Raw genomic sequence first — 16,974 nt, forward strand, 5'->3', positions numbered from 1 at the left:
CCTTTGTGCTCTAATGTTCCAGGAGCGAAGATTTCTCAGGCCTTCTGTGGTAATAACTCTCCATTTCTCTCTCACTTTCTGCCACACTCTGTGCCCCTGGAGGCTGACTTTTATGGACTGACTTTCCTGGGCTCCCTTGACCTCTGGGCTCTGGGTGGAGGCAGCCAGAGGGGAGACTTGGCAGGAGATCAGAAGGACATGGGCAGTGTCTCCGCCCCTCTACACACACAAGTCTGCTAGGGACTCCCATCCAAGAGGGAGCTGCCGCCAGGATCTGGTGACACAGTCCTGACTCTCAGACAGAGGGGTGGTAATGGCTTTCTGCTGCTGCCTCGCCATCCTTTGTCAGCTCCCTTACGCCTGCCCAGGCACATGCAAAGAGTCCCCGTGTGAAGAGTTTAGCTCTTTGAGTGAAACTCTGGGTATGCCATCTGCTTTCTGCTCGTACTCCCACCACTAAAGTTCTTCTCTTCCACGTCTGTCCCAAGTAAGAATACTCAACACCATTTATATTCTGTGAAGCCTTAGAGGACCAAGTTACAGATAACCCAAGATCCTACAGTATCTCTCAATGGGAGATATCCATCACTCATATTTTATAGGTCATTTGGAGCCTACATGAACTGTCAGCTTTCAAATAGATACATCATTTTGTGAATGAAAAATATTGCCTGCCATATCAGTAAACAAAGGATGCTGCAGCCACCAAGCCATCACATTATAGCCACCCAGATGGTGAGCTCTGAGGGAACTCAGGATGGAGACAAATGGGCTGCCAGCTGTCAAGCCCTCAGCCACTGCAGCCACCCCGACAGGGCACCCTGAGGGGACTCAGGATGGAGAGAAGCAGGATACTGGCCCCAGGTAGCTGAGGTGCATATCAAAGGAATGATTTCAGTGAGCCCAGACTCTTGCATCTTCCCATATACAGAAAAGCACTAAATTTCATTAACTTGAGATATATGGTTTTCTATAATTAAGAATAATCTTTTGATGTTCCACTACCTGGTCTTTGTTGCAAAAACTCCTATATATCCTGGTTCCCCACCTTGCTTCTTGGGAGCAGTCTCTCAGGGTTATTTGAGATGCTGTCTCCCAGGCTTGAAGTGCTCAGAATGTCCTCTGAATAAAACAGAATTCTCAACTTTTAGGCTGTGCAATTTTTTTCAGTCGACAGTTTATTGGATACTTCCCAAGAGTCATTCATTAGCACAAACTGTGAAAAACATCTCCCCACTTTCATTAGAGTACAAGGAAAATTTCTCAGTAAAATGAGGGAAACCATTTTTGACCATATCATGTGTGTACATGTTATCCAGCAAAGAAAATTGGATACACTCTTGAGTTCAGGGCTTGGTCCATGTCCCTGTCCCTTCCTATGCAGGGCCCTGTGTGAGAGAGGGTTACCCTGTAAGGAACAACGTCTGCCATTCCTGGCGGGATGAATGATCCAGGTTGTGAGGAGGAGAATATGGTCCTTTTATGTCCCTGTGCAAGAGACAGAAAAACCAAATCCCAACCCACTGCTGATTAGCAGTTGACAACAAGCTACTGTACAGACCAATGGTTATTTGACTGTTCCAGTGAAGACTCAGCTTCTATTTGAGCTGAGTTTTATATCCTTTAAAATGTTCATTCTGGTGGGGAAGGATTGCATATGTTATTGGTTAACTGTGTGGGTACAAGGATTTACTGTATTGGCATAGGTTTTTTTTTTTCAGTTTATTAAGAGATTATGCTTTTGAGTAATAGTAAAAATCAGAGGTCACAAACTGGTAGTCTGCAGTTCATACTGACCTAGAGGTGTTTTATTCATCCTACTTAAATGTAGTTTTCTCTTAATTTGCCAACAGAAAAGAGATGCTATTTCTATTGCCCTCCCTTTGGAAAAAAATCAGATTATCTGGCAACCTGGGGCTACATTCATACATGGCAACCATTGGGGGCTGCCCCATTCAGATGGGCATTCATTCTCCATTCTCCAAGCTCTTCATCCTCAATGAATTCCCCTGCCTGACTTCTAGAGGCATTTTTGCAACACTTGGTCCAAATTCATAGCATCATAAGCCATACGATAAGAGATTTAATTACATTCATGTGGTGCCTTTTGGTAGAAGATTTTGAAATAATCCCCAAGAAGTAACTTATAGGTGGATTCTCAAGAAACAGAAAAGGTTCTTTCCTCAGGTCTAGAAGAACAGAGTCCTAGCCAGGTTTAGATGATAAGAGACAGAAGATGGAAACTCTAGTCTTTGTTTCTCTGCTTTAACCACCCCAAAGGGCACAAATGGCTGATGTGCATCAATCCTGCTGACTTTCTTCTCACTTCTTGATTTTCAAATGCTCATCCCACATAGACATCACACCACACCTCAGGTGGACCATCCAAGGCAACACTGAATGACTTTGTTTTGTGAGGTAGAGGATTGGCTTGGAAAGAAGTTAAGTAACAAACATTTGCATTACCAAGATAGATAATTCCAAGGATAATCTCAGGGCCATTAAGACCCTTGAGTATGGATGCTCAGGACTAGGAGGAGAATGGTGATGGGGAAATGCTCGTAACACTCGCAGATGTTTCAAAACGTTCTGCATTCCCAGTCAGTATGGGAGATGCCTTCTTTTCTGGAGACTGAAGACAGGTTTAACCTGAGCAATAGTGCCTAGGACGGCTGGTGTTTCTCACTGAAAGGTGTCAAGGTCAAGGCAGTTGTTTCCAAAGAACCAGCCATTGACTGGTGCTGCTGGTTGCATCAGAATCATGGGGCAACAGTAATATTCCACTGTATATATGTACCACATCTTCTTTATCCATTCATCTGTTGATGGACATTTAGGTTGCTTCCATGACTTGGCTACTGTAAATAGTGCTGCTATGAAGATTGGGGTGCATGTGTTTTTTAAATTATGGTTTTCTCTGGGTATATGTCCAGTAGTGGGATTGCTGGCTCACAGCCATAAAAAGGAATGAAATTGGGTCATTTGTAGAGACGTGGATGGACCTAGAGAGTGTCATACAGAGTGAAGTAAGTCAGAAAGAGAAAAGCAAATATCGTATAATAACGCATATATGTGGAATCTAGAAAATGGTATAGGTGATCTTATTTGCAAAGCAGAAATAGAGACAAAGATGTAGACAGCGAATGTATGGATACCAAGGCGGAAAGGGGTGGGGTGTGAAGAACTGGGAGACTAGGATTGACACATGTACATTATTTCTTTCTTTCTTTATTTGTGTAGCCATTTAAAATTTTTTTTCTTTTGCATTTTTTGAAAACATGTTTATTGGAGTATAATTGCTTTACAATGGTGTGTTAGTTGCTACTTTATAGCAGAGTGAATCAGTTATACATATACATATGTTCCCATATCTCTTCCCTCTTGCATGTCCCTCCCTCCCACCCTCCCTATTCCATCCCTCTAGGTGGTCACAAAGCACCAAGCTGATCTCCCTGTGCTATGCGGCTGCTTCTCACTAGCTATCTATTTTACATTTGGTTGTGTATATAAGTCCATGCCACTCTCTCACTTCGTCCCAGGTTACCCTTCCCTCTCCCCATGTCCTCAAGCCCATTCTCTATGTCTGCGTCTTTATTCCTGTCCTGCCCCTAGGTTCTTCAGAACCTTTTTTTTGAAAATTCTATATATATATATGTGTTAGCATACGGTATTTGTTTTTCTCTTTCTGACTGACTTCACTCTGTATGACAGACTGTAGGTCCATCCACCTCACTACAAATAACTCAATTTCATTTCTTTTTATGGCTCAGTAATATTCCATTGACACATATACATTATTGATACTATGTATAAAATAGACAACTGATGGGAACATACTGCATAGCACAGGGAACTCTATTTAATGCACTGTGGTAACCTAAATGGGAGGGAAGTCTAAAAGGGAGGGGATTATCTGTATGTGTATGGCTGATTCATTTTGTTGTGCAGTGGAGGCTAACACAACATTGTAAAGCAACCATACTCCAATAAAAATTAATAATAATAAAAAAGAATCAACGGGGCAGCTTTCCTTAACACTGAGATTCCTGATCCCTATACTCCAGGTTCTGATTCAATAGGAGTAAGGGAATCCCCAAAATCTGTATTTTTAAAGGTGTTCTAGGCAATTCGAATATGGGACTATCAGAGTAAAGGAACTGAAGAGATGGAGGGTCTAGCTCTTGCTCTTGTGCGAGGTTTTTTTTTTGTTAAGGTTTTAAAAAATCTTGCTTTCTTTCTGTTACCCAGTCTGCAAAACTGTCAACACTTCTCTCCTCTGCAGTTGTAATGATTGATACGCCAGTGTTGCTTATGGTTTGCAGAACATACTCACACACATTTTTTTATTTGGTTCTTATAGCAATCATGTGATGCAGCTTTATACTATTTTATATATGAGTAAAATCAAGGTCAGATGTCAGTACAAAGTACTGGATGACAGAGTGGGCAGTGAGCTCAGGCTTTTTGACCTCAAAGTCTGGACTATTTTTCTTTCTTTTTTTTTTTACATTCCCAGGAACACATTTTTATTTATTTATTTTAACATCTTTATTGGGGTATAATTGCTTTACAATGGTGTGTTAGTTTCTGCTTTATAACAAAGTGAATCAGTTATACATATACGTATGTTCCCATATGTCTTCCCTCTTGCATCTCCCTGCCTCCCACCCTCCCTATCCCACCCCTCCAGGCGGTCACAAAGCACTGAGCAGATATCCCTGTGCCATGCGGCTGCTTCCCACTAGCTATCTACCTTACGTTTGTTAGTGTATATATGTCCATGACTCTCTCTCACCCTGTCACAGCTCACCCTTCCCCCTCCCCATATCCTCATGGACTATTTTTCTTAATTCACGTTTCTTCATGAGCATCCCTAGACAGAAAGAAAAAAATTTAGCTGGGTTATGATATGATGATAGAATCAATCATTGAATATTGCTTTGGATGAGATGCTCTTTTAAAGAATTTCATCTAAAACATTTTTCAGTAGAACAGTAAAGTTTATAATAGTTAATGCTTATGGAAGGCCTGGTGTGTCACAGGCACTCACTTTTAAAAATGCATTATTGAAGTATAATTTACATAAAATAAACCACATCTATTTAAAGTGCACCATTCAGTAAGTTTTGGTATGTGTATAGACTTGTGAAACCACCCCCACAATCAAGTAAAGGCACCCATTACCCACTACGGTTTCTTTATGCCCCCTTGTAATTCTTCCTCTCATCCCTTCCTGCCCTTGTTCCCAAGCAACTACCAGCCTGTTCTCTGTCACCGTAATCAGTTTGTATCCTCTATAATGACATATAATTAATTGTACACACTATGTAGTCTTTCTGTCTTTATTCTTTCATTCAGTGTAATTATTTTGAGATTTATTCATTGTTTGTGCATTAACAGTTCATCTTTTTTATTTCTGAGTAATATTTCATTGATGGACTGTTTCCAGTTTGGCTGTTACACATAAAGCTTCCATGAATATTCATGTACAAGCAATTGTATGGACATAAATTTCTTCTCTCCAGGAGTGAAATAGGTATATGTTTAACTTTTAAAATTCTAATAGGTGTGTAGTGGTATCTCATTGTGGTTTTAATTTGTGTTTTCCTAATAACTAATGTGGAGCATCTTTTCACGTGCTTATTTGCCATCTGTCTTCTTTGGTGAAGTGTATGGTCAAATCTTCTGACAGGCACTCTCTTTTCATCCTTATGACAACACTGTGAGGTAGGTACTATTATTACTCCTTTTACTGGGAGGTAGAGAGACCCTATAACTTTCCCAATATCACACAGCTTGCAAGAGGTAGGATTTTTCATCTTTATGCTATATAGTCATCCAAATTTGAAGCTTTTTCACCTAAATCCTCTTGCTCAAAGTAATGCACAAACCAGACAACAGGCATAAGATATGGAACTGTTGGGGAAAGTCAGTGAATGAGGCTGTAGTTGTGCCTCTGGAGATCTGGTTTGTCCACTGGGCATACTGGAGATACAATGGGGGCCTTGAACACTGCCCATGGAGATTGAACTGTGTAGGGGACAAGGTCACTGTGTCATCAAAAAGAGTTCAAGACTATGCACAGAATGGCCATCTGTTCCCAGAGGCTCCCAAGGGCTGGGACTGACATAGGCAAAGGAGGTGAGGTGATTGGGAGGTGAGTGTTAAACAATGTGATGGAGAAGTGGGGAGAAGGTAAAGTCAGGGGCCAAAACTGATGTCAGTCACTGAATGGTCTAAGGTTTCCTAGAGAAGTACAGGCCCCTATCCCGAGGATAACAGGGCTGGAGAAGAGTGACATCATGTGTCAGAGAGAGATGTGAAGGCCCCCAGGGCAGGCGTATAATTAGATATTATTTCAAACTGATATTCTTTAAATATTTGCTCAATATTTATTTAGTGAGGGTGAGGAGAAACTAATTTTCTCTGAATAAATAATGGATAACGTTATGATCAAAAATAAAGGATTGATTACAGACAATTTTTCAAACCATGTAACTTCCAAAGGGACATATTAAACCACATAAAATTTACATAATAAGTCACTGAGTCACCAGAATTAGCATTATTCAATTTCAGCTGCTTGTGGCTGCTGATTTCAAGTGCCTGGCCATGGGGTTGGCAGGTTTGCCCTACAGCTGCAACAAACAAGTCGCTGGCCTTCAAATCACTCAACAGGGGGAGAGAGGTTGGTGCTAGTGAAATATGGCTTTTATTTTCATTGTAAGTGGATTCTCTACTTGAATAGGACTAACACTGTAACATTTTGCTGGTTATGTAAAAAGAAGTCACCTGTGGGAAACTGAGATTCCTGATGCCATTTTTGTGCTATGTCTTCATGCTTGCATCATTTCTGGCTGCCTGACTGGTGTGCCTCACAGTCGGTTCCTGCTCACCAGGTCCTAGGAGTGAAAATATGCCTGAGTATTCAGCAACCTTTGCTTCTCCTTCTCTTATTATAACATCCTGGGCTGAAGCTGATCTCTCACCTGGACACATGTGATCCTCAATGGGGGCAATACTCACTTTCCCAGGGGACATGTGGAAATGTGTAGGGGCATCTGGGTTGTCACAACGATGGGGTGACATCCCTTGATGCTAAATACCCTACAATGTGGAGGTTAGTCCGAATCAACACAGAACTGAACACTCTTCAAAGCTAGTGGTGTCTCCTATTTGTCTAATCCACATTCAATTCCAGCTAAACAAATAGAGAAACTTCTCCAAGGGTCTTTGGGTCTTAGACCATGCTAGTGGACTTACTAGCCAAGATATGAATAAAGAGTGGGATCCTTAAGAGAGAAGCTCCAGAAGACATCCCTACTTGAAGCAATCATAATAGTTGTATTATGAATAACACACTTCACAGAAGTCACCTCCTTGGGAATTTTTACCCTTGCCTAGTAAATTATTTAAATTTCTCCTGGAAAGGGGTGAGAGGAAAAATGATGTACCTTTATCATTCACCTTCTTACGTTCCTGTAGAAGGTATTTTACATGTTATTTTCAGTCCTTATCTTCATTAACTTTAAAACAAACTTTCTTTCACAATGTAACATTTTAAAAATTGGGATGCATGTTATAATCAATGACATGCCATTGTTTAACTGAAAGTATATTTTTGTTAACTGGTGATACATAAAATAGTACTTCAGTTTACCAATGACTTATCATTTTACCAATAAGTCTATTAAATATATCATCCTTATTTTGTAAATGATAAAATAAAACTGCATCAGAAAAGCAGTGGCAAAAGAAAGGATCAAACTCAGTCTCTCCAATTTCAAAATATATGCTCTTTCTACTTTATGATTTATTATGGGTTGAATTATGTCCCTCAAAGTTCATATGTTGAGTATATAAGAATGTGATATTATTTGGAGATACAGCTGTTACAGAAGTTAGAAGTAAGGATGAAGTCATACTAGAGTGAGGTGGATCCCTGATCTGATATGACCAGTGTCCTATGAATAGGGGATATTGGACACAGACATGCACACAGGGAGTTGCCATTTGGACATCAAGGAAGAGATTGGAGTGATGCACTTACAACCCATGAGACACCAAAGATGACCAGAAAACCACCAGAAGCCAGAAGAGAGGTGTGGAACAGATTCTCCCTAGTGCCCTCAGAAGTAGCAAAACCTGGCAACACCTTGATCTTGGACTTCTAGGCTCCAGAACTGTGAGACAATAAATTTCTGTCATCTAAGCCACCAGTCTGTGGTAGTTTCTTACGGCAGTCCTAGTAAACTACACATCATTCTACCTCTCTCAAGAAGCATCCAGTTTCACCTCTGAAAATGCACTCCTCACCCACCCCATGGCAAAATCTTCAAATGCTCTATAGATTAAATTGAACGAGTGATCCAGGGTTACAAAAGTCAATCCATTGACCACCCCCCAACACCCCTGCCTTATCTTTCTGCTATGCACTTCACTTGGCTGTCAAGGAACAGGGCCTCTTGTGCGAGCTGGGCTCTGTTTACGGAGCCCTGGGGATTAACCTACTGGAGGACCTGGAGTGAGACAGTCCTTTAACCACTGGACTCAGCCCTGGCTTGTGCTGTTCAGAGTAAACAGCAGAGCCACATCACCTCGCCCAAGAGTGGGGCTCAGAAGCGAATGAAATGAGCATCACCTAGAGGTACCTTCAGAGTTCTCAAGGGCCACAGGGATGGGTCCTGGGTCTTCTTCTTCCTTTGTTGCCCTCCTCAGGCCCTGTTGGCAGGGGTCTCAAGTATGAACCTCTGCATCCTCCTTAGGTGTTCCTCTTCCCCAACATGAGTGTCTATGTGTGGCTTAATTCCCATGGTCCAAAATTCCTATGCTGAAACCTAAGCCCCAGTGTGATGGTATTAGGAGGTGGGGCTTTGGGAAGGTGATTAAGTCATGAGGGTGGAGTGCTTACGAATGGGATTAGTGCCCTTATAAAAGAGACCCCAGAGAGCCCTCTTGCCCCTTCTGCCATGTGAGGACACAGCAAGAAGACGGCTAAGTGCTTATTAACCAGAAAGCAGGCTCTCACCAGACACTGAATCTGCCAATGCCTTGATCTTGGACTTCCAGCCTCTGGAACTGTGAGGAATACATTTCTTCTGTTTATAAACCACCCAGTCTATAGTATTTTGTTATAGCAGCCTTAACAGACTAAGATTTTTAAACTACGTGGTTTAGAAATCTTAACGAATGCACAGTTCAGTTTGAGGACCAGTAATATTATTACCAGCTGCTATGGCTCAGCCCCAAGGTGCATGGCGACCAGAAGGACCATGTGATCTACTCTGAGCACCCCCACCTCCTGGTCAGACTGTGTGTTGGAAAGTTTCTTCTTCCTTGGGAGCTGCCATTTTGACTGCTGCTCATCTTGTTACAGGACAGGAATACTAAAGGAAATAACGAAGTTGTGAGCTGATTTACTAGATGGGTTTTCCAACTGAGCACTCCATTAACTGCCACATTCTCAAAATGTGAAATGAGAGTTAGTGAATGTGGTGATTAGTCTACTTTGCATCCGCAGATCTTTCTGTTCTGCTCTGTTCCCCAGGAGACTGGCTGCATGAATTGCTCTATTAGGGTTTCTTTGCCAACTTGCCTCTTCAGCCAATAGGAGGCATCAGTAGGAGATCAGAAAGTGGGAAGAAAGAGAGCTCAGTGTGTTTTGCTTGCCCCCTTCCTGCCCCATGCTGCAGTTTTAGGCAGTGACTATGTCCCCTCACCCCCACAGTCCTCTCCTAGTAACCCTTCCTGCAAGCCTCCAGCTCTCACTGGATTCCAGTAACACTGCCATTTCCACCTGCCCATCAAGTCCAGTGGTACCTTCCCACTGTTGCTGCTCCCAGAGCATCTCATCATCCCTTGCTGATCCCTTGAATTTTGCCCACACAACTCTACCTGTGTCATTAACATTTCTTCTGGAAGAGACTTCAGAATCCCAAGGGCAGGCAAAATTGTGTCCAGTCTGGTGGCTCATGATGAATGAATTATATGGTCTTTTAAGAGTCTGAAAACTGGTTACCATATTCATGTGGTAACTTCGTCTTAGCCTCAACATCTATTCATCAACTGTGTTCAGTAATAGATCATAAGGAACATTTACTGAACACTTAAAATGCCCCAGGCATTATTCTAACCACTTCACATGTACTGTCCCACTCAATCATCCCAATAAACCATCCCATTATCACTATTTTATACATGAGAAAACATAGGGTCAAAGGGGTTAATGTGCCCAAGGTCACTCAGCTGTAGTGATGGGGCCACTTGGGATTCCCATTAAAGCTCTTTCCTGAGACATGACCATCTCTCTTGAAGAGGACACATCTCTTCAGGTACCTTCTGCATATAATGGTTTCAAGCAGAGCCCTTCTCAACACTCAAGACTCCAAATGTTCTTTGACAGGAAAACAATCTTTATGTCTTCAGCTGGGTGACACACCCTGAAAAGGCTTTTTGATGTGACTGTGAGGGTCCAGCATGTCTCTTTCTGTCTTCACACCTTCTTTCCCCCCTTCTTTATATTTTTCTCTTCAAGTTTCTTCCAGTTAGCTTGTTCCCTTTTGGGATAGATCAGGAGAAATATGGATGCTCTAAGCAGAGAGGACATAAGAAGAGTCTAAAACATAAATGGTGTTTTCAATCCTAAATCAACTTCCTTCTACCAGACTCCAGCTGTAAGCTGGCACATGAACATCAAATGATCAGAAACTGCCTGAAAAAACTCATGCCTATCTGCTGAAGGAAGTCAGAGCCTGCCAACGTGGGGGTGGGAAGGGACTGCATGACAGGTCACTCTGAGTTGTAGCTTCTGTCAGATCCTCCTCATGAGGGAGCTTGGAGGCTAATCCCACACAACTGTAAAGCAGTTTGCACTTCACTCAGATGCTGGTTATTAACAGGATGGTCCCACCACCTCATCTCTCTGTCACAGCTGTAGAGTGCTCGAGAAAGGTCGTCCAAGACTTGAGAGCCTTGACAATTTCACTCCCTCTCGTGAGAGCACTGGAATCACAACTAACTGCTGAATAATCATCGACAGGAAGACACTGGAACTCACCAAAAAAGATACCACACATTCAAAGACAAAGGAGAAGCTGCAATGAGACAGTAGGATGGGCACAAACACAATAAAATCAAATCCCATAAAGCCTGGGTGAGTGACTCACAAACTGGAGAACACTTATACCACAGAAGACCACCCACTGGAGTGAAGGTTCTGAGCCCCACGTCAGTCTTCCCAACCAGGGGGTCTGGCAACAGGAGGACGAATTCCTAAAGAATCAGACTTTGCAGGCTATCAGGATTTGATTGCAGGAATTTGACAGGACTGGGGGAAACAGAGACTCCACTCTTGGAGGGCACACACAAAGCAGTGTGTGCATAGGACTCAGGGGGAAGGAGCAGTAACCCCATAGGAGACTGAACCAGACCTACCAGCTAGTGTTGGAGGGTGTCCCGCAAAGGCAAGGGTGGCCGTGGCTCATGGCAGGGGCAAGGACACTGGCAGCAGAAGTTCTGGGAAGTACTCCTTGGCATGAGCCCTCCGGAAGTCCACCATTAGCCCCACCAAAGAGCCTGTAACCTCCAGTGTTGGGCTGCCTCAGGCCAAACAACCAATAAGGAGGGAACACAGCCCCACCCATCAGCAGACAAGCAGATTAAAGTTTAATTGGGCTCTGCCCACCAGAGGAACACCCCGCTCTACCCACCACCAGTCCCTCCCATCAGGAAGCTTGCACAAGCCTCTTAGATAGCCTCATCCACCAGAGGACAGAAAACAGAAGCAAGAAGAACTCCAATCCTGCAGCCTGTGGAACAAAAACCACATTTACAGAAAGATAGACAAAATGAAAAGGCAGAGGATTATGTACCAGATGAAGGAACAGGATAAAACCCCAGAAAAACAATTAAATGAAGCGGAGATAGGCAATCATTCAGAAAAATAATTTGGAATAATGATAGTGAAGATGATCCAGAACCATGGAAAAAGAATGGAGGCAAAGATCAAGAAGATGCAATAAATGTTTAACAAAGACATAGAAGAATTAAAGAACAAACACCTAGACGAATTAAAGAACAAACAAACAGAGATGAATACAATAATGGAAATGAAAAATACACTAGAAGGAATCAATACCAGAAAACTGAGGCAGAAGAATGGATAAGTGACCTGGAAGACAGAATGGTGGAATTCACTGCCACAGAACAGAATAAAGAGAAAAGAATGAAAAGAAATGAAGACAGCCTAAGAGACCTCTGGGACAACATTAAACACACCAACATTCACATTATAGGGCTTCCAGAGGAGAAGAGAGAGAGAAAGGACCCCAGAAAATATTTGAAGAGATTATAGTTGGAAACTTCCCTAATATGGGAAAGGAAATAGCCACCCAAGTCTAGGAAGCACAGAGAGTTCCAGGCAGGATAAACCCAAGGAGAAACATGCCAAGACATGGAATAATCAAATTGAAAAAAATTAAAGACAAAGAAAATTTATTAAAAGCAACAAGGGTATAATGACAAATAACATACAAGAGAATTCCCATAAGGTTAACAGCTGATTTCTCAGCAGAAACTCTACAAGCCAGAAGGGAGTGGCACAATATATCTAAAGTGATGAAAGGGAAGAACCTACAACCAAGATTACTCTACCCAGCAAGGATCTCATTCAGACTCGACTGAGAAGTCAAAAGCTTTACAGACAAGCAAAAGCTAAGAGAATTCAGCACCATCAAAGCAGCTCTACAACAAATGCTAAAGGCACTTCACTAAGTGGGAAATACAAGATGACCTATAAAAACAAACCCAAAACAATCAAGAAAATGGTAGGGCTTCCCTGGTGGTGCAGTGGTTGAGAGTCTGCCTGCCAATGCAGGGGACATGGGTTCGTGCCCTGGTCCAGGAAGATCCCACATACCATGGAGCAGCTGGGCCCATGAGCCATGGCCACTGAGCCTGCACATCTGGAGCCTGTGCTCCACAACGGGAAAGGCTACAACAGTGAGAGGCCCGTGTACAGCAAAAAAAAAAAAAAAAAAAAAAAAAAAAAGAAAGAAAATAGTAATAGGAACATACATATCAATAATTACCTTAAACGTGAATGGATTAAATGCTCCAACCAAAAGACACAGGCTCGCTGAATGGATACAGAAACAAGAACAATATATATGCTGTCTGCAAGAGACCCACTTCAGACCTACGGACACATACAGACTGAGAGTGATGGGATGGAAAAAGATATTTCATGCAAATGGAAATCAAAGCTGGAGCAGCAATACACATATAAGATAAAATAGACTTTAAAATAAAGAATGTTACAAGAGAAAAGACACTACATAATGATCAAGGGAGAAGAAGATATATCCAAGAAGAAGATATAACAATTATAAATATATATGCACCCAACATAGGAGCACCTCAATACATAAGGCAAATGCTAACAGCTATAAAAGAGGAAGATGAGAGTAACACAATAATAGTGGGGGACTTTAACACCTAACTTATACCAATGGACAGATCATCCAGACAGAAAATTAATAAGGAAACACAAGCTTTAAATGACACAATAGACCAGATATATTTAATTGATATTTATATTCCATCCAAAAACAGCAGATTATACTTTCTTCTAAGTGTACATGGAACATTCTCCAGGGTAGATCACATCTTGGGTCACAAATCAAGCCATGGTACATTTAAGAAAATTGAAATCATATCAAGCATCTTATCTGACCACAATGCTATGAGATTAGAAATCAATTACAGGGGAAAAAACGTAAAAAACACAAACACATGGAGGCTAAACAATACATTACTAAATAACTAAGAGATCACTGAAGAAACCAAAGAGGAAATCAAAAAATACATAGAGAAAATTGACAACAAAAACACCACAATCCAAAAGCTATAGGATTCAGCAAAAGCAGTTCCAAGAGGAAAGTTTATAGCAATACAATCGTACCTCAAGAAACAAGAAAAATCTCAATCTCAAATAAAAATTTAACCTTATATCTAAAAGAAATAGAGAAAGAAGAACAAACAAAACCCAAAGTTAGTAGAATGGAAGACATCATAAAGATCAGAGCAGAAATAAATGAAATAGAAACAAAGAAAATAATAGCAGAGATCAATAAAACTAAAAGCTGGTTCTTTGAGAAGATAAACAAAATTGATAAACCGATAGCCAGACTCACCAAGAAAAAGAGGGAGAGGACTGAAATCAATAAAATTAGAAGTGAAAAAGGAGAAGTTACAACGGACATTGCAGAAATATAAAGAGACGACTACAAGCAACTCTATGCCAGTAAAATGGACAACGTGGAAGAAATGGACAAATTCTTAGAAAGGTATAACCTTCCAAGACTGAACTAGGAAGAAATAGAAATTATGAACAGACCAATCACAAGTAATGAAATTGAAACTGTGATAAAAATCTTCCAACAAATAAAAGTCCAGGATCAGATGGCTTTACAGGTGAATTCTATCAAATATTTAGAGAAGAGCTGACGCTCATCCTTCTCAAACTCTTCCAAAAATTTTCAGAGGAAGGAACACTCCCAAAGTAATTCTACGAGGCCACCATCACCCTGATACCAAAACCAGACAAAGATACTACAAAAAAAGAAAATTACAGACCAATATCACTGATGAATATAGATGCAAAAATCCACAACAAAATACTAGCAATCTGAATCCAACAATACATTAAAAGGATCATGCACCATGATCAAGTGGGATTTATTCCAGGGATGCAAGGATTCTTCAATATACACAAATCAATCAATGTGATACACCCTATTAACAAATTGAAGAATAAAAAACATATGATCAACCCAATAGATGCAGAAAAAGCTTTTGACAAAATTCAACACCGATTTATAATAAAAACTCACCAGAAAGTGGGCATAGAGGGAATCTACTTCAAAATAATAAACGCCATATACAACAAACCCACAGCAAATATCATTCTCAATAGTGAAAAACTGAAAACATTTCCTCTAAGATCAGGAACAACACAAGGTTGCCCACTCTCACCACTATTATTCAACATGGTTTTGGAAGTCCTAACCACAGCAATCAGAGAAGAAAAAGGAATAAAAGGAATCCAAATTGGAAAAGAAGAAGTAAAACTGTCACTGTTTGCAGATGACATAGATAATGCTAAAGATGCCACCAGAAAACTACTAGAGCTAATTAATGAATTTGGTAAAGTTGCAGGATACAAAATTAATGCACAGAAGTTTCTTGCATTCCCATACACTAACAACAAAAGATCAGAAAGAGATATTAAGGAAACAATCCCATTCACCATTGAAACAAAAAGAATAAAACACCTAGGAATAAACCTACCTAAGGACGTAAAAGACCTGTACTCAGAAAACTATGACAATGATGAAAGAAATCAAAGATGACACAAACAGATGGAGAGATATAGCATGTTCTTGGATTGGAAGAATCAATATTGTAAAATGACTATTCTACCCAAAGCAATCTACAGATTCAATGTAATCCCTATCAAATTACCAATGGCATTTTTTACAGTACTAGAACAAAAAATTTCACAATTTGTATGGAAGCACAATAGACCCCAAACAGCAAAAGCAATCTTGAGGGGAAAAAAAATGGAGATAGAGGACTCATACTCCCTGACTTCAGACTATACTACAAAGCTACAGTAATCAAGACAATATGGTACTGGTACAAAAACAGAAATATAGATCAATGGAGCGGGATAGAAAGCCCAGAGGTAAACCCAAGCACCTATTGTCAACTAATTTATGACAAAGGAGGCAAGGATATACAATGGAGAAAAGCCAGTCTCTTCAATAAGTGGTTCTGGGAAAACTGGACAGCTCCATGTAAAAGAATGAAATTAGGGGCTTCCCTGGTGGTGCAGTGGTTGAGAGTCTGCCTGCCGATGCAGGGGACATGGGTTCGTGCCCCGGTCCAGGAGGATCCCACGTGCCGCGGAGCGGCTGCGCCCGTGAGCCATGGCCACTGAGCCTGCGCGTCCGGAGCCATTGCTCCGCAATGGGAGAGGCCACAACAGTGGGAGGCTCACGTACCGCAAAAAAAAAAAAAAAAAAAAAAAAAAAAAAGAATGAAATTAGAACACTCCCTAGCACCATACACAAAAATAAACTCAAAATGGATTAAAGACCTAAATGTAAGACCAGAGAGTATAAATGTATTAGAGGAAAGCATAGGAAGAAAACTCTTTGACATAAATCACAGCAAGACCTTCTTTGACCCACCTCCTAGAGTAATGGGTATAAAAACAAAAATGAACAAACGGGACCTAATGAAACTTAAAAGCTTTTACACAACAAAGGAAACTATAAAGACGAAAAGACAACCCTTAGAATGGGAGAAAATATTTGCAAATGAATCAATGGACAAAGGATTAATCTCCACAATACATAAACAGCTCATGCAGCTCAATATTAAAAAAAAAACAATCAAAAAATAGGCAGAAGATCTAAATAGACATTCTCCAAAGAAGACATACAGGTGGCCATCAGGCACATGAAAAGCTGCTCAACATCACTAATAATTAGAGAAATGCAAATCAAAACTACAATGAGGTATCACCTCACACTGGTTAGAATGAGCATCATCAGAAAATCTACAAACAATAAATGCTGGAGAGGGTGTGGAGAAAAGGGAACCCTCTTGCACTGTTGGTGGGAATGTAAATTGATACAGCTACTATGGAGAACAGTATGGATATTACTTAGAAGACTAAAAATACAACTACCATATGACCCAGCAATCCCACTACTGGGCATATACTGAGAGAAAAACATAATTCAAAAAGACACATGTACCCCAATATCCATTGCAACACTATTTACAATAGCTATGTCATGGAAGCAACTTAAATGCCCATCGACAGATGAATGGATAAAGATGTGGTACATATATACAATGGAATATTACTCAGCCATAAAAAGGAATGAAATTGGGTCATTTGTA

General features: G+C 40.9%; 1 protein-coding gene across 1 annotated transcript in view; it reads right to left on the reverse strand.

Annotated features, from left to right (window-relative positions):
• The window catches only part of CPNE4 (copine 4), a 572,759-nt gene that overhangs the window by 200,364 nt on the left and 355,421 nt on the right, over window positions 1-16,974 (reverse strand). The gene's annotated exons all lie outside the window — the stretch shown is intronic.

Source organism: Stenella coeruleoalba (genome assembly GCF_951394435.1).
Source record: "Stenella coeruleoalba genome assembly, chromosome: 5".
Taxonomy (NCBI): Eukaryota; Metazoa; Chordata; class Mammalia; order Artiodactyla; family Delphinidae; genus Stenella; species Stenella coeruleoalba.